At 46.2% G+C, this 20792-nt stretch overlaps 1 protein-coding gene across 7 annotated transcripts in view; it reads left to right on the top strand.

Annotated features, from left to right (window-relative positions):
* The first annotated feature begins 571 nt into the window (after positions 1-571).
* Fam13b (family with sequence similarity 13 member B) overlaps positions 572-20792 on the top strand; it is a 68330-nt gene continuing 48109 nt past the window's right edge. For 2 of the 7 annotated variants that reach the window (XM_087896165.1, XM_087896167.1), the window contains exon 1: positions 15373-15663. The gene's annotated coding sequence lies outside the window, so the exon portion shown is untranslated. Of the gene's footprint in view, positions 724-15372; positions 15664-20792 lie in introns of those variants that run through there. The other 5 variants (XM_087896166.1, XM_087896168.1, XM_048442492.3 and 2 more) reach the window with 4 other exon arrangements.

Consider the following 20792-nt stretch of genomic DNA (forward strand, 5'->3'; position numbering starts at 1 on the left):
AGAGCACGTACTGTTTTTGCAGAGGATCCTAGTTCAGGTCCCAGAACCTACACCAGGCATCTCACAACCACCTGTAACTCCAGCGCCAAGGAATTCTATACACTTTCCTTTGGCCCTTATGCTCCAGCACACACCTCACTACCACGTACACATAACTTAAAATAAAATCCTAAGACTATGTTTCCAAAGACCGTATGGCACAGTGTTATAACTCCAGCTAATCGAGAGGTTGAAGTGGGAGAACTGAAAGTTCAAGGCCAGCTCGGGCAAAATAGTGCGATCCTGTCTCAAAATTAAATAAAAGGGGCGGGGGAATGGCTAAGACGAAACTTCCGAAAAATAGTTGCCCAGGGTTCAAGTCCTTGAAAAAAAAAATCAAAGTAGTGCAGGACGTGACTTTTAAAGTTTATGACACATTTGTGGGAGGAGGGTAGCCACCTAAACTGCATTTGTCAGGTTCTGGGATCCCCGCACCCACTCTGACGCTGACTGAATGGGGCCAAGGTCTTCGTGTTTCTTGGTGTTCCCATTTTATTTATCTTTGACCCTTGTCCTGTGGGCTGGTTCTTTATCTTCTAAGGACAGAGATAAAATAGCCGGCTAAGTCTAAGTCTGCCTGAACAGCCTTTTGGGCAGTGCCAGCCTTGGTTCTGGGGAAAGGGTGGCTGCTGCTAAGCCCTCCTTTGCTGTGGACTGGAATGCGGACCTGCAGGACTGAACTGGGTGAGTTTCTTCCCCCTGAGGTCTCCCTGTGGTAAAGGGAAGTTTGGGGAAATGGCAGAGAAAGTGGAACTTTCAGAGTAAAACTGATTAGGGTTTGATTAGGCCAGAGGTGGTGGTGCATACCATACCTTCGCACTTGGGAGGCTGCGGCTGGAGGACCGTCAAGTTCCAGCAAAGCGTGTGCAACATTGCAAGACCCTGTTTTAAAAAAAGAAAAGCCCCATCTAAGGTGGTGACAGGCGCACTGCCAAGTGCTCCATGTTCATGATCAAAATGTGGAAACGGAAAGAAAAAAACCCAAAAACCAAGGTAGCAGGGATGGACGGGCAATTCCGGGGTGACACCGTCACCCTCACTGGGGACACAGAAACTCAGTGCAATCAAAAAGAAGCCATGGCCTCTGCCCCTCAGCCCCATTAGATGACTACACGCCAGGTGTGCTGGCTCGGGAGCCCAAGGCAGGAGAACCACTGTCACTTTGATGCCTTCATGGGCTACATCGTAAGCTCCAGGCAACCCGACAGGGTGAGATCCTGCCTCAAAAAAGAAGAAAAGAAATAAATCATGTACAGTATCTGTTGTCAGAGTTCAGGCAAATTTTAAGTGTTCATTTTTTGTTGTCTTGATTTTTTTTTAAGATTGATTTTATTTTGAGACAAAGCCTCCTAGAGTTCAGGTTGGACTTAAACTTGCTAGTAGTTTAGGATGACCTTGAATTCCTGACCTTCCTGCCTCCTGAGTGTTGGAATTATGGAATTACAGGTGTGTGCCGCCACACCCAGGTCAAGTGTTTTCCTTGGTCGTTACTCCATACAAATATGTGCACGGATACACCAGCACATCATAGCATTCGCTTCATGGAAAAAACTGGAAACGATGTGCTAATTGAACACATATCTGTGGAATATTTTATGTAAAAAGTAAATGGATGCTCTGGGGTACATGCCTCTACTCCCAGCATTTTGGAGGCAGACACTGATCTCTGCGGGTCTGAGTCCAGTCTGGTTCCAGATTAGCCAGGGCTATGTGGCTAATATATAATAAACGTATATTATTCTGTCTCACAGAACAAAGCCACCCACCCCCAAAGAGTTGATGGAATATTAAGGGGATGCTTTTATTTATTTAAAAATTTGTATGCATTTTTCAGATGATATAGGCATCTAAAAGGATACCCTTCACAAGATGTACTTTTGTGAGAAAGGGAGTAAAAGTTAGAGTAAAAAGCATTTTCTTTTGGTTTGTAAAACTTCTTAATTTTGTATATGTGCCTAAGTGTGTGCATGTGCAATGCATGAGTGCAGGAGCCTGTGGAAGTCAGATGAGGCATTGGATCCCCTGAAAGTGGAGTTACAGATGGCCATGAACTGCCTTGTGGATGCTGGGAACCGAACCTGGGTTCTCTGTAAGGGCAGTATGCACTCTTGGCTGCCGAGCCATCTCTTTAGCTGTCTTCCTTTGGTTTTATGAGACAGGGTCTTATTCAGTAACTCAGGCGGACCTCAGACTCATGGCAATTCTCCTGTCTCAGCCTTCCAAATGCTGGTATTCCAGACATGAACTGTAATACAGGGCATCCTTATGTAGCACAGGCTAGTCCAGAACTTAGCATATAGACCAGACAGCCTTCAAATCCGCAGTACGTCTCCCACTTCTACCTGAGCATTGAGAGTACATGTATGGCCTAATCTCTGGGTCATGAGAACTTTGATTTTTGTAAGGTGTTATTGTGTGGGATGTGTGTATGTGTGTGTGCCTATGGGCAAGCTGGGCATTGTGAATGGAGGACCTTGCATGTGCTAAGCAAGTCATTGAGCTACACGCTACCGCTCAGTGCCCATTTTTTAACCGTTCTAAGTTCCCAATTACTATAATGCGGTCATTGTTTTGTGCCTAAACTCAGGAATGTGTATTCCTTAAAACTTTGTACCATTCCATTTGTTTTTTAGTGTGTGTATGGGAACATGTGCCACTGTGTGTGTACAGAGAACAGAGAATCACTTTGATCCTACCATGTGGGTACTGGGATGGGTTGTCAGGCTTGGTGGCATGCACTTTCGCCTGCTGGCCATCTTTCTGGACCCATATATTACTTCTGTACTTGAAAAAACAATGATGAGGTTGGATGTGGGAGCGCACACCTTTAATGTGGAGGCAGGTGCAGGTGGATCTCTGAATATGAGGCCAGGCTGGTCCACAGAGTGAGTCCCAGGACAGCCAGGGCTACACACAGAGAAACCCTGTCTTGCAAAGAAAAGGAAAAGAAGAGGAGGAGGAAGAAGAGGAGAGGGAGGAATAGTGATGATGTGAACTGGTCTGTTTCTCTAAGCCCTCTAGGTTCTTGCCTAGGTCTAGCATCACAGTTGGGTGGAGCATGGTGAATCTTCATCCCAGATGCACGAGAAGGAAAACTTGAACCACAAAGAACCAGATAAAAATAGAAGAAAGGAGGAGAAGAGTGGAAGAGGGCACAGTGGCTTAGTTCTTCCACAGTGACTTAGCTCTGGAAGGTGGAGGCAGAAGGATCAGAGTTCAAATTGCTCATGGCCAGCTTGAGCTAAATGAAAACTTGCCAATAAAAAGTAAAGGAGGGGGCTGGAAAGATGGCTCAGTGGTTAAGAGTATTGGCTGCTCTTCCAGGCATTTTGAGTTCAATTCCCAGCAACCACATGGTGGCTCACAACCATCTTTAATGAGAGTTGGTGCCTTCTTCTGGCCCGCAGGCACACATGTAGACAGAACATTGTATTTATTACATACGTGTAATAAATCTTTAAAGAAAGTAAAGGGAAACATCCATGTTATGTTATGGTTGTTGAGGCTTGCCTTACAGGCTTACTACATTCAGGTGAGGTGTTCTAAAGATGGCAGATTTGTCCCCCCACCTCTTTTTTTTTTTTCCGGTTCGTTGAAATAGGGTTTCTCTGTAGCTCTGGAGCCTGTCCTGGAACTAGCTCATGTTGACCAGGCTGGCCTCAAATTCACAGAGATCTGCCTACCTCTGATTCCTGAGTGCTGGGATGTACACCATCACCACCCAGCTGTCCCCCCACCTTTAATGCTTGCCCAGGCTCCTGAGGACTCAGAGGAATGGAGCCCTGGACCTGTCAGCTCTTGCCCGAATGAAGGATGAGGCATCCTTCCCTCTTCCAATGGGCATTCATTTTCCAGGTGTCCTTTTTGCTTGCAATAAGCGCACTGTCCTTCTCTAGCCCCTGTTGCAGGAGATTCTGATTTCCCTGGGATCTCTCTCATCAGTGTCCCTGAGCACGGCCACTACTGCTCAGGTCAGTCTTTTATTCTGCTTTTCTTCTACAGAGTCATGGCGATTTGTGAAGTTTCTGAGCAGTCTCCAATAATTGGAACCTATTCATACCCTCAAACCCCTCTAAGTTCTGAAGTTTCTATTATCCTGGGAGACTACATGACAAAAGCGGTAGTCAGTTGCTCACTGGTCTTCTGGTACATCACATCTGGGTCTTTGGGTGTGAACATCCGGTAGACCTCGACGAGCCCTCCAAGAACCCACAGACAATTCCTGGGGCTCTTGTATTAACTCACTCACCTTAGGCAGATTGGCAGTTTTTCTAGCAGCGACCTTCATTCCTCTTAAAACGTCTTGGCAAAATTGTTCAGAGCATCCTTCCCTACCTGAGTGTTGGGGTCCCAGTCAGGTTGAGCAGAGGGGAAAATCCCTCTGTAGGCAAATGTTTTTTGTACCGACAGCCAGCTCCCAAATAACCACACAGGGACTTATTAATTATACTTGATCAATAACTGAGGCTTGTTTCTAACTAGCTCTTATAATTTAAACCAACCCACATTTTTTCTTTTTTTTACTTTATGTACTACCACGTGGTTTGGTTCCTTTTTTCAGCAAGGCAAGTTCATCTTCTCTCCGCATCTCCTCACCTGTCTCTGTCTCCATCCCTGAGAGCTCCCTCCCTGCCCACAAGTCATTGGCCACTTAGCCCTTTATTAAGACAGTTAGAGCAGTGATTCCAACTGGCCTGAGACTCTCCAGCCAGATTCTGTCTGGTCCTCAGCCATGAAGAAGATGGCCAGGAGCTGTTGACAATCATCCTGGGTCGGCTGATGGGTGTAAAAGACTTTTGAGAGCTAATGAGAGCCCGAGGATTTTTAGAGGACGGTGGGTTCTGAGTTTTCCAATTATACAAATCATTGATTGAAAAGGAGATGTAAACTATGAAAGGAGAAGAATGAGAACTCCAGGGCTTGGGTGCACAGCCGTGTGTGTGTGTGTGTGTGTGTGTGTGTGTGTCTGTGTGTCTGTGTGTGTGTGTGTGTGTGTGTGTGTGTGTGCTCTCCCTTAGAGGCGGGAGGGGGGAACTAACCCTGCCCCAGGGAATTCGTCCCAGAGCCCTCAGCCAGAGCCACTCCTTTTGTGTGAAGGGGAAAGAGGCCTGAGGCAGAAGATATTATCTGCCTTTCAGTGTAGCCAGGGGAACTATTTCCTTGGGGATAGGGTCAGCTTCCTCTGGTGGGACAGTGAGAACAGGCAGAGGTTTGGGTTTTCTCTAGTAACCTGGCCCAACCAAGAGGAGTCAGGTCCCTAGGAAGAGGGTGCAGGTCTTAAGTCAAGGGTATGGATCTTGCACCAGAGAAATGTTGGTTGTTTTTTGCTCTTTTGGGGGCCCACAACCCAGCTCCCAAATAAATATACACATAGTGGCTTATTCTTTCTTATGACTGCCCAGCCTTAGCTTGGTTTGTTTCTAGTCAGTTTCTCTCAACTTAACTTATCCCATCTATCTTTTGCCTCTGGGCTTTTATCTTTCTCTACTTCTGTATACCATTTTTTTACTTCTTGCTGTGTAGCTGGGCGGCTGGCCCCTGATGTCCTCCTCCTTTTCTTGTTCCTTGGTCTTGTCCCATATTTCTTCTATTTAGTTTCTCTGCCTGCCAACCCCGCCTATCCTTTCTCCTGCCTCACTATTTGCCATTTAGTTCTTTATTAAACCAATCAGGTGTTTTAGACAGGCAAAGTATCACAGCTTCACAGAGTTAAACAAATGCAACATAAAAGAATGCAACATATCTTTATATCATTAAAACAAATGTTCCACAGCGTAAACAAATGTAGCACATTTTAAAGTAATATTCCACAACAGAGAAAGCCATTGGCCAATGTAGGGACATTGGTCAGGGTGGCCAAAGTCTCCAGTCACTATGTTCCAGACAGCCTGAACTATCTGGGGTTCAGAGATACATCATTGGACCTCCCAAGTGCAAAAAAACAAAAAACAAAACTAATCTATTTCACACAAGGTCTGGAGTTTCCCAGACAAGATACAGACACCATACCAACTTCCTTGAAGTGTTTTAACACACACTTCATCGGTGTCTTGGGACTGCTCACTTCCCTTAGTCTTAGGGAAGGTTTTATTGCTGTGAAGAGACACTGTGACCACAGCACCTCTTATAAAGGAAAACATTTAATTGGAGCTGGCTTCTAGTTTCAGAGGTTTAGTCCATTTTCATCATGGCTGGACATGGTGACATGCAGGCAGACATGGTGCTGGAGAGGTAGCTGAGAGATCTGTATCTTGATCCCCAGACAGCAGGAAGAGATACACTGGCGAGGATCTAAGACCTCAAAGCCTGCCCCCAGTGACACACTTCCTCTGAGGCCACACCACCTAATAGCGCCACTCCTTAGTGACCAAGCATTCAAACACAGGAGTCTATGGGGGGCATCACTATTCAAACCACCATACCCTCCCATAGCAACTTCCTCCCAGCCAACAGAATTGACAAACACACACAAGAGTCACACAGACAGGCAACAATAAAGACAATCAGGGGTTGTCACCATACAGGCTTAAACCAGAGTTCCAGTGACATCTCACACATACCCAGACGCTAGGATTTGGGCTGTGTCCAGCCTTTCCTAAGTGTACTTTTCATAAGGTGCCATAAATACACTCATCTCTGAAGGAGAAGATCCAGGTGACTTTCTGTAATTTTCCATTTAGGGTGGAGGCTCAGGAGCCTCTGGGGAACCAAGAGTAGAGGCAGAAGTTCTTGGGACTGTCCTTTCTCCCTGCTGTTGCCCCAGAAGTGGTCTAACTCCCCCTGCCCCGTTTCTCAGTCTTCAGAAAGTTGTGAGGTGAACACACACTTTTCTTTTCTTTTCTTTTTTCTTGTCTTTTCTTCTCTTTTCTTTCCTTTTTACGTATTTTACGTAGTCCTCACTGTCCTGGAACTAGTTCTGCAGACCAGGCTGACCTTGAACTCAGAGATCTACCTGCCTCTGCCTCCCTCCCGAGTGCTGTGATTAAAGGTGTGCACCACCAGCACCTGGCAACACATATACTCTTCTCTATTTGTTTTTGGTTTTTTATTTTTCAAGACATGGTTTCTCTGTTTAGTTCTTGCTGTCCTGAAACTCACTTTGTAGACCAGGCTGACCTCGAACTCAGAGATTCTTCCTTCCTTCCTTCCTTCCTTCCTTTTTTCTTTCTTTGGTTTTTTGAGACAAGGTTTCTCTGTAGCTTTGGAACCTGTCCTGGAACTCTCTCTTTAGTTCAAGCTGGCCTCAGATTCAGAGATTTATCTACCTCTGTCTCCCGAGTGCTGGGATTAGATTTACTTATTTATTAGTGTTCTGCATCAGACTTCATTACAGATTGTTGTGAGCCATCATGTGGTTGTTGGGAATTGAACTCAAGACCTCTGGAAGAGCAGGCAGTGCTCTTAACCACTGAGCCATCTCTCCAGCCCCAGAACACTCACTTTTAAAGTCAAATGTAGTCTTCATCGCTGGTTAGCAGCTGCATGGGGAACTTGCCCAAATCATGAAACCCTGATCCTTACAAAGGTCTTTTATGTACAAATCACCTCCTGGTGACACATTCCAGTAAGCAAGAACAGTTAGCAAGAAGAAGAACTACAGAAGCCAAAAAGCAAAGTTAGTACATTTAGGGGCTTTCCTGGATCCTGGACTTGTAGACTTCAATTGATTAGGTCTTTGTTTGCATTTTAGCAGGTGTTGGTATACCTGCTGTGCTAGGTTTTAAGGTCAGAATGGTGCCTCTAACATGGTGTGTCTCTTGTGTGAAGTTCTGGGGGCCTGCTACAAGTCCACAGAACTCTAAGATACCAGAATGTCCTGTCACTTGGCGAGGTCATCCTTTACGGCAGGTTGTCCTTGAGCATCACAGCGTCCATCTAGCAAACAGGGACAATGGGCAGCGGGACTGTGAGAGAAGCTTTATTTTCCTGTTTGTGAGCAGCTCCTCGTGAATTAAATGGAGTTGGATGTTGGGTGAAGCATCTCTCAGGTCTGGACAAATGACTTTGCCCATCCCCTTGGCTCTCCTGTAAGCTTCCGGAATATTCTAATAATTATAGGTCCATGCATTCTGACCTCAGTACAGACGAGCAAAGCACAGTTAGAGAGGCGACCGTGCAGGGACACAAAGCCAGCTCTGCAGATACGAAGTGAACTGTAGGTTCCTGCAGAGGAGATGAAAGTCTTAGGCAGGATCCCAGTGCATCCACAACAGGCAAGAACCATGTCCTGACGGCTAGAGAGCAAATACAGAGTCTACAGCTGCATTTCCAACACTTAGCGCCAGGCCTGGCAGATTGTAGGTGTTCAGCAAAAATTTACTGTATGGACACTCCAGCAGAAACAAGAAGGAAAACAAACAAATAGCAAAACCTTACTTTAGAGGCCTAGCAAGTAGCACGCCCTTTTAATCCCAGGATTCTGGCAGTAGAGGCAGGTGATTCTGTCAATTCCGCCCAGCCAGGGTTGCATACTGAGACCCTGTCTGAAACACACACACACACACACACACACACACACACACACACACACACACACATTGCTACCCCTTTACTATAATTCAACACATTTGGTTAAACTATGAAGTATGGATGTACTCTTCCTTTTAGTGTGGGTTTTGTTTTGTTTTGCTTTGCTTGAATCAGGGTCTCCTGTAGTTATCTATCAAAGGCTGCCCTTGAACTCCTTATCTTCCTCCCTCGTTCCTGCTGCTGGCCTCACAGCCTGGATAACCAGACTCTCTTTCTCTGAGACAGAGACTAGGATGTTCTAGAGCTCATTATGTAGATCAGGCTGGACTTGAATTCAGAGAGATCCACTTGCCTCTGTCTCCTGAGTGCTGGGATTAAAATCATGTACCACCATACCTGGCTAATGCTTTTATTATTTCAATGAATAAACACATTTCACGGCGATTGTCTTCAGTTACACTCTTGTAATAAGACTGTAGTCTGAGCCGGGCAGTGGTGGTGCACGCCTTGGGAGCACTTGGGAGGCAGAGGCAGGCGAATCTCTGTGAGTTCGAGGTCAACCTGGTCTACAAAGTGAGTTCCAGGACAGGCCCCAAAGTTATAAAGAAACCCTGGCTGTAGTCTGTAAGCATTTGGCTATCAGTTTATCCATTTGCTACAGGCAGGGCTCCAGTGAGAGATGGATGAAGCATCAGGATAGTCAGTCACCAGACTCCAGAGCCTCTGAGGAAGAAATGGGCTCTACAGAACGCTAAGAACTTTTCAGAATAAAAAGACAGACAACGGTTTATTGTTTTGTGAAGGTCACAATCCGAGCTTCTTAAACTTTGTTTCCCCTCCATGGATACAAGAAGAGGGAGAAAGAAGAAAGGAACAGCTATTCACAGATATTTATTTAACTTATTTATTTCTGACAATATTGTTAGATTGTGAAAAACAGATGATCATAGGCACTTCATCAAGAAGCCAAAACAAATTTGTCTACAGCAAATGCTCACATTATTGTCATACAAAGAATTCCAAATTGTTAGGCCAAAAAATGTGGACTTGGCAAAGATGAGCATTACTGTCCATTGTTCCAGCTCCTCAAGCTTGATGTGGCTGGCACCACGGGCTCTGCGAGTGAATATAGCAGCCGAAATCCACATTGTGTTGACTTTGGTCCTATTCCAAAGCCATTATATTTCCGAGAGATGTATGATGAAGCCTTTTCAGCGCAGAAATCATTAATACTCTCCCCAGCACATCATAATAGCTGTTCAGGAAATACGTACTCAGGACACGAATGACACCAAGGTTACTTTGGGTTGCTAAGAGCAGAACAGTGTCGGCCATTATTTTGGGTTCTGGCGTGGGATTTGTACACTCTGGAACAGTCTCTTCTCTTTGCAGCTAGTAATGGTTTTTGTTTATGAAGAACACACATTCTTGCACTGGTACAATGGTCCTGGGCAAAGTGGCATAGCCAGACTTCTTGTGCATTCCTCAGAAGAGGCAGCCATGCCACTCTCTAATGGTGAGTTGCTTCTCCTTTCGGATTGTCGGAGTTTTGATGGGCTCTTAGTCTTTGCCCTCTTCACAAGAGAGGCAGGAGCGCCAGGCAAGGAGAAATTAACGAGTTAAGTTTGAATGACTTGGACAGCATTCCAAGGCTCTTCAGGAACCAAAGCCAACAAGCTCCTTTCCCTGTTTGGTACCGCCTCCATCCCTCCCCAAATTGCTTGTGTTTTCTCAGCCGTATCTAAAGCCATGGCTTGGTTTACATGTATAACAATTCTTCTAATTAGGGAAGATCATTTTTTTTCTTTTTCCCTTTTCTTTTCCTTTCTTTCTCTTGCCTCCCCTCCGCCACCCGCAGACAGGGTCTTTCTAGGTAGTAAGGCTAGGTTTGAACTCGCTTTGAGTTCCAGGCTTGCAGTGATAATTCTGTCAGTCTCCTGAGCACTGGATTGCAAACGTCTATCATCACGCCTGGCAAGAAGAAATGTCTTTGAAGTTTAGTAGGTCTTGAAAATAGCACCAAGAAGGCAGGTATGGTCCAAGAGTTTTGGGGTTCTTGATTTTCATTTGAAAAGAAATTGACCAGGGATGGGGTATACAGCACACAGTTTTGGGTTGAGCCCCAGTAACAAGCAGGGCCAGCTGTGGTGGTGAATGCCTTTAATCCCCGCATGGCAGAGGCAGGGAGGCAGAGAGAGACAGGGAGGCAGAGAGAGGCAGGGAGGCAGAGAGAGGCAGGGAGAAGCAGAGAGAGGCAAAGAGGTAAAGAGAGGTAGAGGCAGAAGCAGAAGGATCTTTGTGAGCTCCAGGACAGCCAGGACTACATAAGTCCTACTACATAAGAAACCCTGCCACAAAAGCAAAGCAAAGCAAAGCAAAACAAAACAAAAAGCACACAGCCGTACAGATGGATAAGCGTTTGGGGACTTCTGGGAAGAGTTCTCACACAGGGACCCATCCCTAGCAATAAAGATCTAAAGCAAAGTATTTCCAGAGATGCTTTCTGGCTCAAAGCAGGAGAGGAGTGGGAAACCCTGCAGCACACTGTTCACTAAACAACCTTTAACACACCAATTCATGGTAGCTTTCCTTTTTGCCGACAGGGACCCTCGGTACTTGACCAGAGCCACAAGGCTAGTAACAGGGTCTAGAACTCAATGCAAGTTTCTAATTTTAAGTTCAGTATGCCTTTGTACTAAATGGTTGTGTTTTTAACTTTTTAAGTTATAGACTTGGGGATAGAAATGTCTTTTTGTGCTTGTTAACTCCGGTGGCTCATTTCTTATTAACATGGCATTAAAGATATAATGGCAATCTTGACTGAGAAAAACTGAATCCACTCTGAAACTTTGGGGCTGGATGAGATCAGTAAGGACAAGAGGGACAATCAATTCTGAGTTTCCTCCTAGCACCCAGAAGAGATGGGCATAGAAGCCTGTTACACCATGAAGAACTAAATTCTACCAAAGGAGCCAAGATGCCTCTTTTCATTCTCTGCATGGGTTGTAAGGTGACGAAAGACAGGGAAGTCCCGACTTCAAGTCTCATCCCAGGCATACTCTAACCCTAGGCGACAGATACGCCGGCATCCACACATCCAGGCACGCTCTCAGCCACAGCGATCATTTGTTCCCTCTCCAGTGATCTGATGCGCAGCCTTACATCCGAGATACATATACCGAGTTCAGAGAAGTTAGGTACAATGCTTGTTTTACTGTGTGAAAAATAATCTCAAAAAGCCCATTTCTAAATAACTTTCCTCATCTGGATTAACTTGAGGGGTCTTTAGAAACACAAAGGTCTGGGTGCTTCTCATCCTGGCCAAACAGCTACAGTTTTGACACTAGAAATATATCAAAATATGAGGTCTATCCCAGCATGACAGCATACACCTGTAATCCTCAGGAGGTGATGGAAGCAGGAAGATTAGGAGTTCAAGGTCAGCTTGGTCTATAACAGACTGTCTCAAAAACAAAAGACAAAAAAGGAAAAAAAATCCAAATCAAATCAAAACATGACTTCCATGCCTATATATAGTTAAAACATTCGTAAGAAAAAAGAAAAATATATGTAATTCTGGAACATGACTGCTGAGCTTATAGATCTTTATTACATAAGAAGCTATATTCTCAGCCAAGGAAGATGGGGCTTGGCTCACAAAACTACTTGGGGCCAAGTGTGATGAATCCCAGGACCCATATTTTGGAAGACAAGAACTGACTCCTGCAAGTTTTCTCTGACCTCCACACAAGGGTGTCCTCCACCCCCAGTAAATCAGCGTAAAAGAAGCTACTGTGTTCATTGTGGAGCATTCTGTGCTGTATATGGGATTCAGCAGCACCCTTTGTAGTTACTACTGGGTCTGCTCCATGTTTATCCACCAACGACATATCCACACACTGCCTCCGAACAGTCTGGCTGAGAACTGTTGCTTTTGATTGAAAACATTTATTATGTATGCACTTGGGAAGGGGTGGGCAGTGTGCTGTGGCGTGAGTGTGGAGGTCAGCGGACTGCTTCAGAAAGTCATTTCTCTCCCTCTACCTGTAGATGGGTTCTGAGAATTGAACTCGGGTCACTAGGCTTATACGGAACCATTGACAGCTGGTATACTACTGTTTTAAAGGAAGTACTAAGACACGACAACTCTCCCAGATTACCTGCCCCACCAAATCACCCTATTACAGCACCCTTTGAGGCACATCCTTTTTAGGAATTCTAGACAACAGCAGGACTGCAACACTAACTACAGTGAGCTGTGACAGGATTTCTTTGGGGACTGCGGCTGTATGCGGTCATCTTGCCAGCTCCAGCAGGTGACAGGGCCCTCAGCGGACCACTAGGTACTTGCCCTGCTTTCCTTGCCGTTAGACAGGACAGTGGGCTGTGTCTGACGCCCAGGGCTGACGCTATTCTGGCAGCAGAGCAGAGGAATACTGAATCCAAGCTAAGATGAGACTGCCCTCCCAAGTCTGGATAAGTTCATGTGAGCTTCCTGTGTAGTTTTGGAGCCTGCTCTGAAACTCGCTCTATAGATCAGTCTGGCCTCAAACTCACAGAGATCCACCTGCCTCTACCTCCTGAGTGCTGGGATTAAAGGCATGTGCCACCACCACCCAGACTGAAAGTTGTTTTTTTTTTTTAAATGAAAAAGAATGTCATTTTGTATGCATGTGGTATGTGTGTATTGGTCCAAGGCGACTCTGAGGAGTCGGTTCTTCCTTGTCCTTTCCACCTTGTTGAGGTGGGGGCTCTCGTTTCTGCTGCTCTGTCACACCAGGTTAGCTGGTCCCTGAGCTTCTAGGCAATTGTCCTGTCCCATCTCTCATCTTGATAGAGCAGAGTTGGGATCACAGATGGCCCCAGCTTTCTGCGGGCTCTGGGGACTGAGCCCACGTGCTCAGGTTTGTGCAGCACAGGCTTCTACCTGCAAAAGCAGCTCCACGCTAGTCTTTTTGTTTGTTTGTTTGGTCTGGTTTTTTTTTCTTTTTAAATTTTTGTTCACCCTATTCACATGTGCCTGGTCTGGTTTGATGAGACAAGGTTCCCTAAGTACTTCCAGGTTGTCCATGAACTCATAGTGATCCTCAGGTCTCTGCCTCCCATTGGGATTTCAGGTCTGTGCAATTACTTCTCAGCAAACTTTGTGTGGGTATGTACCTGCGTGTGTAGGTGCTCACAGAGGCCAGAAGAGGCGTCCAGAGCCCTTGGAGTTGGAGTTACAGGCAGTTGTAAGCTGCCTAACGTGGGCGCGGTGAACCAAACTCAGTTCTTCTAGGAGAGCAGGAAAAGCTTTAGATCAGGAGTTCTCAACGTGTGAGTCGGGACCCTTCTGAGGTTAACCGACCCTTTCCTTTCACAGGGGTTGCATGTGTGATATCCTGCATAGCAGAAATTTACACGGTGATTCCTAACAGTAGCAAAATTAGTTATGAAGAAGCAACAAACAATTCTAGAGTTGGGGATGACCACACATGAGGAACTTTACTAACGGGTCACACATCAGGAAGGTTGAGCAGCACTGCTCTAGCGCCATCTATCCTTTCAGCTCCTGCAGGATATTCTTACTTAGGTTCTGTGGTTCTAGACTTCTTGTGGACCCCACCCTTCAGTTATGACAGCATCACCTGGGCGTGTGACCTTAGGTTACAGGTAATTTCAGTCTCTCTGATGAAGTTTGGGAGCCACTTTGGTCTCTGTAACATTTGCAGAGAGATCATTGCTGAGGGTGACTTATTATTTTTATAAATCTTTGTGGGTTTTTCAGACAAGGTAGTCCAGGTTACCTTAAAGTCATTATGTAGCCCAGGGTGGCCTTGGACTCCCAACCCTCCGGCCTTTACCCCGCAAATGCTGGGATGACAGGCAAGGGGTACCACATCTGGCTGATTAACTTTTTATAAACCTTGTGCCAAGGTCTGTGATTTTTTTTTCTTTTTTTTCTTTTTCGTTTTCCAGGTTACTGACTTCTGACAAAGGCAGGTAGGTAGGAATTGCGGTGGTTTGCTTTTATTATTTTTGTTGTCTTTTTAGGTAGCTCAGGAAGGTTTTGTACTTGTTATATAGCCCAAGTTGGCCTCCAACTCGAGGTGATCCTCCTGCCTCAGCTTCCAGAGTGCTGAGATTAGAGAGGGATGCCACCACACCCCTGCAGTGACTTATATTTTAGAGAAAACTATAGTTCACCTTACCAAACACTGCGTTTTTCTCAACGTAAGTCCTCAAAGGCCTTAACAGAAGAGATGACCTAGTCACATTAAGGGTGGAGGGCTCTGCAAGGTTGGTCTGCGTGGCTACACAAGCAAGGTCATAATCCTGGGCTCATAGCTTCTGTCTTCCTGCCTTGTAGCTCTGATTTAGTATCGTAAGTTCTTTGCGAGCAAGTATCCTATTAACTTCCATATTCCGATCCCTCTGGGCACCGCGCTCGGAAATCTCTCCGGAGTCTAGGTCAGGTACTTAGATAGAGCAGGGTAGGGGTATGATGGGGCGAGGCAGAGCCCCAGAAATCCCTCATCCGATCCAAATCGCAGGCAAAAGGCAACACTTGGGTCTGACGGGCAGCTTCCTGTGACGGTTTATGCATCCTCACCGTAAGGGTTTCCCGAACCTTCTACGGGGCTCGGGACACAGCTCCGCAGAGACCAGGCGCCCTTTCCCTTCTATGCCTCCTTAATCCTCTCCTTCCCAACGTTCCCGAGTCGAGGACCCCAGCCCTGGCTCGCTCCTGGCACCGGACCAAGGAACCCACAAGTGGGCGGGCCAGAGCCACCGCAGTCCAGCGCCGAATCCGGGTTGACCGGGGCGCCGCGAGTTCGCCCCGCCTCCCGCGTCACTTCCGGCCCGGCCGCTCGCCCTCCACCCTGCTCCCCTCCCGCTCGCCGTTAGGGAGGCTCCGCGCCTCAGTCACCACCGCCTCTGCCGCTCCCGCCCCCTTCTCCGCGTCTGCCGCCGCCGCTGCCCGGGGTCTCCGGGGGTCGCTACCGGGCTGGCCCTGCGCCACAGCCGTCGCTTCAGCCTCGCGCCGGAGGCCGCCTCGGAAGGAGACCCGCCGGCCGCCGTGTCACTTCGGGCCTCCGTTCTCGCCTTGTCGACGTCGCCAAGGGTTCTGGAGAAGCGGCCGAGGCCGGGGAACGGGGCTTCGCGGTTCCAACGGTGGGTAAACGGGCGGGTGCCCGGCACTGCGCATGCGCCGCTGGCGGCCACTGCGGCCCTTCCCCCTCCACACCCCCCCCTCCGTGGACGCCTCGCAGCTCCGGGTCCCACCCGCGGTGGCCGCTGGGCCCTGCGGGTCGGGGTCTGGGAGGTCGAGGCACAGCCCCGGTAGACATTCAGTCGAGGGGCTCCTTTTCCGCTGGGAAGGGGAGGAAAAGGCGGTGGCCCTGACTGTCGGGGGGTGTGGCAGCCTTGGCTTTGCAGCCGCTGCAGTGCGTGCAAGCGGGCGTGCGCCTCCGCTCCCGGCCTCGCCTGCCCCCCGCTTCTGCGCCACCTCGGCGCCCACTTCCTCCAAGCTGGGCAGAGGAGTTGCTGCGGGGGTGGGGTAGGGAAAGTGGTTTATTCCGGGCTCGACTGCGCCCCATCTTAAGGTCACCTGAGATGAGTGGTTGCTGACTTCCTTAAGTCGCTCAGAGACTATAGCCAAAATTGGGCTGCCGGTGCCCTGGGACCTCATTTAGAACACCCTGAGCCAGAGCCAGGCCCGAGGGATCCCTGCGCAGGGTGCCGAGTTTCAGACGGGGCGCCTGGCTAGATAAGCTTCTAGGAAGTGGAATCCGTTGGCACACTCGCCTAGTGGAAATTGTTAAACTCTCTTTGTTTGTAATCAATTAAACCCAAACTGACTTAGAAGAACTGTTGCATAATTTCATCCGGTTTCCTCTTAGGCCTTCTAGACGGCTTGGAGGAAGCCAAACTGAAAATGGCCACCACAGCTACAGAATATTTGGCTATTTAACATTAGATAGCGGTGGCATGGAGGTTTGTAGGAGATATTAAAGGATAGTTTTGAATATTAACTTTCTGTGTTCGGGTTAGTATGAAGGTGTGCCTCCAACCTCCGTCCCCTTTGTAACCTCAAAGTACTGTTTGACCTGGGTTTTCACAAGTACTGTGGTCTTAGTAAATACTTGTTCTGGTCATTACTTGTTTGCCTTTTAGGTACCTTGATCTTATTACAGATGGTTGTGAGCTACCATGTGGTTGCTGGGAATTGAACTTAGGAGCTCTGGAAGAGCAGCCAGTGCTCTTTACCTCTGAGCCATCTCTCCAGCTCCCTCTTTTCCTTTTAAATTAGGGTATTTTCTCCAGTTTTACCAGTTAGGTGTCGCAACACAGCTGAAGTTCTTGCCCTGTGTAGAAGGGCCTGTCCTAGGGGCATTATTCTCCGTTGGATAAAGTAGCTTCATTGTAGTATCTTTTTTTTTTTAATTAAAATGTTTTAGGATAGAAAATGGCTGAATTACGCCAGGCGGTGGTGGCGCATGGCTTTAAGCCCAGCACTTGGGAGGCAGAGGCAGGTGGATCTCTGTGAATTCGAGGCCAGCCTGGTTTACAAGAGCTAGTACCAGGACAGGCTCCAAAGCTACAGAGAGACCCTATCTCCAAAAACCAAAAAAAAAAAAAGAAAAAGAAAGAAAGAAAGAAAGAAAAAAGAAAATGGCTGAATTAGAGTGATTTATCAGTATTTCATCATCAGTAAACCGACAATTCTCTTTTAAGACAGGGTCTCAGGTAGCCCCGATTGGCCTCACCTCCTTCTCTATCTAGCTGAGGAAGAATGACCCTGCCTCTCCTGCCCCTTCCCAAGGGCTGGGATCAGAAGCACACACCACCATGCTAGGCTTCAGATTCTTAAGCAAAAAAAAAGTTTGTTGTGCTATGTTGTATCCTGGCACACACTGCGGGTCAGAGGACGACTTTCAGTTCTCTATCCTGTGGGTAGGTTCTGGGGTGAAACCCAGGCCTTCTGGCTTGCTGGCAAGTGCCTTTTCCCTTAAGTCTTCTCTCCAATCTTCAAATTGTTTTTTGGAAGCATTATAGTAAATTTATACCTAAAAGTTATCAGTTCACAATTGACATACAGTTTTATTTTTGATACGGTCTTTGTGTATCCCTGGCTGGCGTCACTCAAAAAATCTTACTGAGCTTCCTGAATGTTGGGATTGCATTACTGGGCACCACTACATCCAGCTGTAACAGTGTTTTTTTCCTTCTTCATAGAACCACCAGGTTCACCTATAGCATGTGCACATATCCCCTCCCCCAGCTACAAAAAAAATTGTATGTGTACACTATTTATAGGGTCTCCCTGACCTTGAACTTCTAATCCTCCTCCCTTCTGTTGAGATGACCAGCTTGTGTCACCTGTTGACGCGGTGTTGGGGGCTGAGGAGGGCTTTGTGCCCGTGAGGCAAGAGTTACGTCTTTAGCCTCTCCTGTGCTTTTGGTTATCGTTTCCCTAAAAGCTGGTAGTAGGCAACTGCACAATTTTTTTTTTAACTTAAGTGTAAGTGTAGGCTTACGTGCCATGGTGTGTGTAGTGGAGACCAGATCCCTGGAACTAGAGTTCTAGGTGATTGTAAACGGCCTGCGTGGGTCCTCTTAACTACTGAGCTCTCTCAAGCTTTTATTCCATCTTTTTGTAGTTCTGGGAATTGAACTTGAGGCTTGTGGGGCAGCGAGCACCTTTCCCTGCTGGACTGTCTCTGAGCCGTCTTGCTGGCCCAAGGATAACTTTTCTAAGCTTACTGTCCTGGATAGGACTCTCTTGCTGGGGTGAGAACACCGTCACTCACAGTTTAGGCAGAGAAGGGTTTATCATAGGGAGTGTTGCTTACTGGCTGCTCATGGCTTACTCAGCTCCCTGTCTTACACAGCCCAGGACCACCTGTTGGGACAGAACCTACCACAACATGGGTCCTTAATCAAGAAGATGCTCGGCAGACCTGCCACGAGCCAGTCTGGTAGAGGCATTTTCTCAGTTGAAGTTTCATCTTCCAGATGACCCTAGCCTATGTCTAGGTGACAGAGCCAAACAGCTAGCGCACTTACCATTTGCGTATTTTTAGAGAAGTGTTTATTGCAAACCCATACCTATTTTTTGTTTTATATTTTTGGTTTTTTGAGACAGAGTTTTCTGTGTAGGTTTGGACCCTGTTCTGGAATCCATACCTTTTTTTGTTGTTGTTGTTGAGTTATAGATGTAGTTAGTCTTTATTTTCTGCATGAGTTAAATCTTATTTGAAAAGCTAATATTTCTGAACATGAATGAATTACTATAATTTCATATAATATTTTGTTTTTTCAGATAAGCAGCAAAGAAACTGATTTTATATCCAAAAAAGATTCTCAGCCTAAATTTAGTTCTCAACTAGGCACATCAACACCAAGAATCTGTTTCTGTCACATCAGTATTAAAAAGGCATATCTGATTACACACCTTTATTTCTAGTACTTTGAAGGTAGAGGCCAGCATCTCTGGGAGTTTCCAGGCCATCCAGCACTACATAGTGAGACACTCAAAAATAAAACAATAAATAAAATCTCCCCATTAAATGAAGACCCTATTCTAATCAATGAATGTTTTTCAGAGACCATTTCTTTATTAATAAAGTATTCTTGTAGCATGCTAAGAACGTGGGAGGAGTTACTATTGTACAAGGAAGGAAGGATGGAATGTTTAGATGAACCCACGTGAGTGAATTGGGACTTCTCCAAGAGAGAACAGTAGGTTCATTTATGAGTAGCTGATTTGAACTAGAAATGGGAACAGTGAAGGGTGTGGAATAGAGTGTAATGTATGCCACGTTAGTGCAGCAATCACCCTGTGGCTCCATGATCTCAAGGGAGATGGAAGCAGTTTCAGTGAGGTCTCTGTTAGCTAGAAAGGACATCCACAAGCTCTGGACTTGACAAGTCTTCAGCTGAGCATTTTCTTCTTTTCCTCCTTATCTCACAGGATAGTTGGAGGATTCTGATCTGTAGTGAACTGGAAAGTACTGGAAATGACAGCATCAGTTCAAACAATTGGATTCTAATTGGTCAGTTTAGAAATGTGGAGACAAAAATGAGGTAGTCTTTGTTGTTGATTTGCTCAAAGTTCACAAAACAAATAAGGATAGTCCTGACGGTTCTTTGTTTGTGGAGTTTAGGGTTGGACCCATGATCTTATGCTTATCAGGTTGGTGCTGCTTTTGCATATGTGCCTGTTTCGTGTGTGTACATCTGTACCTACTTATGTGTACATGTGGGTGTGGATACTAGTGTTCCTGTGTGAGTTTTCGATTGACAGCCAGAGACACCTTCCGGTGTTGTTCCTCAGGAGCTGTCTACTTTGTTTTTAGAGACAGTCTTTTTCCAGGAGCTGGGGCTTGCAGATTATACTAGACTAGCTAGCTGGTCTGCCAGTGAGCCCCAGGGACCTGCCTGTCTGCCTCCCCAGCACTGTGGTGATATAGGCATGTCACCATGCCTGGCTTTTTCTGTGGGTGCTGGGGATGGAACTTGGGTTTTCAGTCTTGTGGGGAGAGCACTTAACTCTCTTCAAATCCCACCCCTCTTTTTATTTTCAGAGGAACTTTTTTACAAATTGTGTAAAATGAGATGAGAAAAGTTTTCATCTCTGGGAACCCATTTGTCTACAGTAAGTTAGAGAATTCCTCTAATACCCTTTTCTGATTAAAAACAAGTAAATTGTAGTTTTATATTAAAGAACAGTAAAAATGATAAACTATTCTGCTCAGTCATGGTTTCATATGCCTGTAATCCCAGAACATGGGAGGCTGATGCCGAAGGATCTTGAATTTGAGGTCTTGATTACATAACATGACCCCGTCTCTAGAAAGAAAAAAATAGTTTGGAGAAGATGGTTCAGTGATAAAGAACACTTGCTGCTCTTGCAGAGTACATAGATTTGATTCTCAGCATACATAATGGGTGGCTCACAACTGTGTCTAAATTTGACTCCAGGGGATTGATCCAACAGCTTCTTTTGGCTTCTGTGTATGTGTGTGCATAGATGATCTTAAAAATAATAAGGTGCTGGAGAGATGGCTCAGAAGTTAAGAGCCTTGGCTGCTTTTCCAGGGGTCCTGAGTTCAATTTCTAGCAACCACATGGCTCACAATGTTTGTAATGAGATCTGGTGCCCTCTTCTGGTGTGCAGGGGCACGTGCAGACAGAGCACTGTATTCATAATAAATAAATAATAATAAATAAATAATAAATCTTTAACAAATATTAAGATAAGGTTATCTTCTTAAAGTCCTGTTCCTCTTAGGCCTTGG

The sequence above is a fragment of the Myodes glareolus genome, chromosome 13 (assembly GCF_982192425.1).
Source record: "Myodes glareolus chromosome 13, mMyoGla1.1, whole genome shotgun sequence".
Classification (NCBI taxonomy): Eukaryota; Metazoa; Chordata; class Mammalia; order Rodentia; family Cricetidae; genus Myodes; species Myodes glareolus.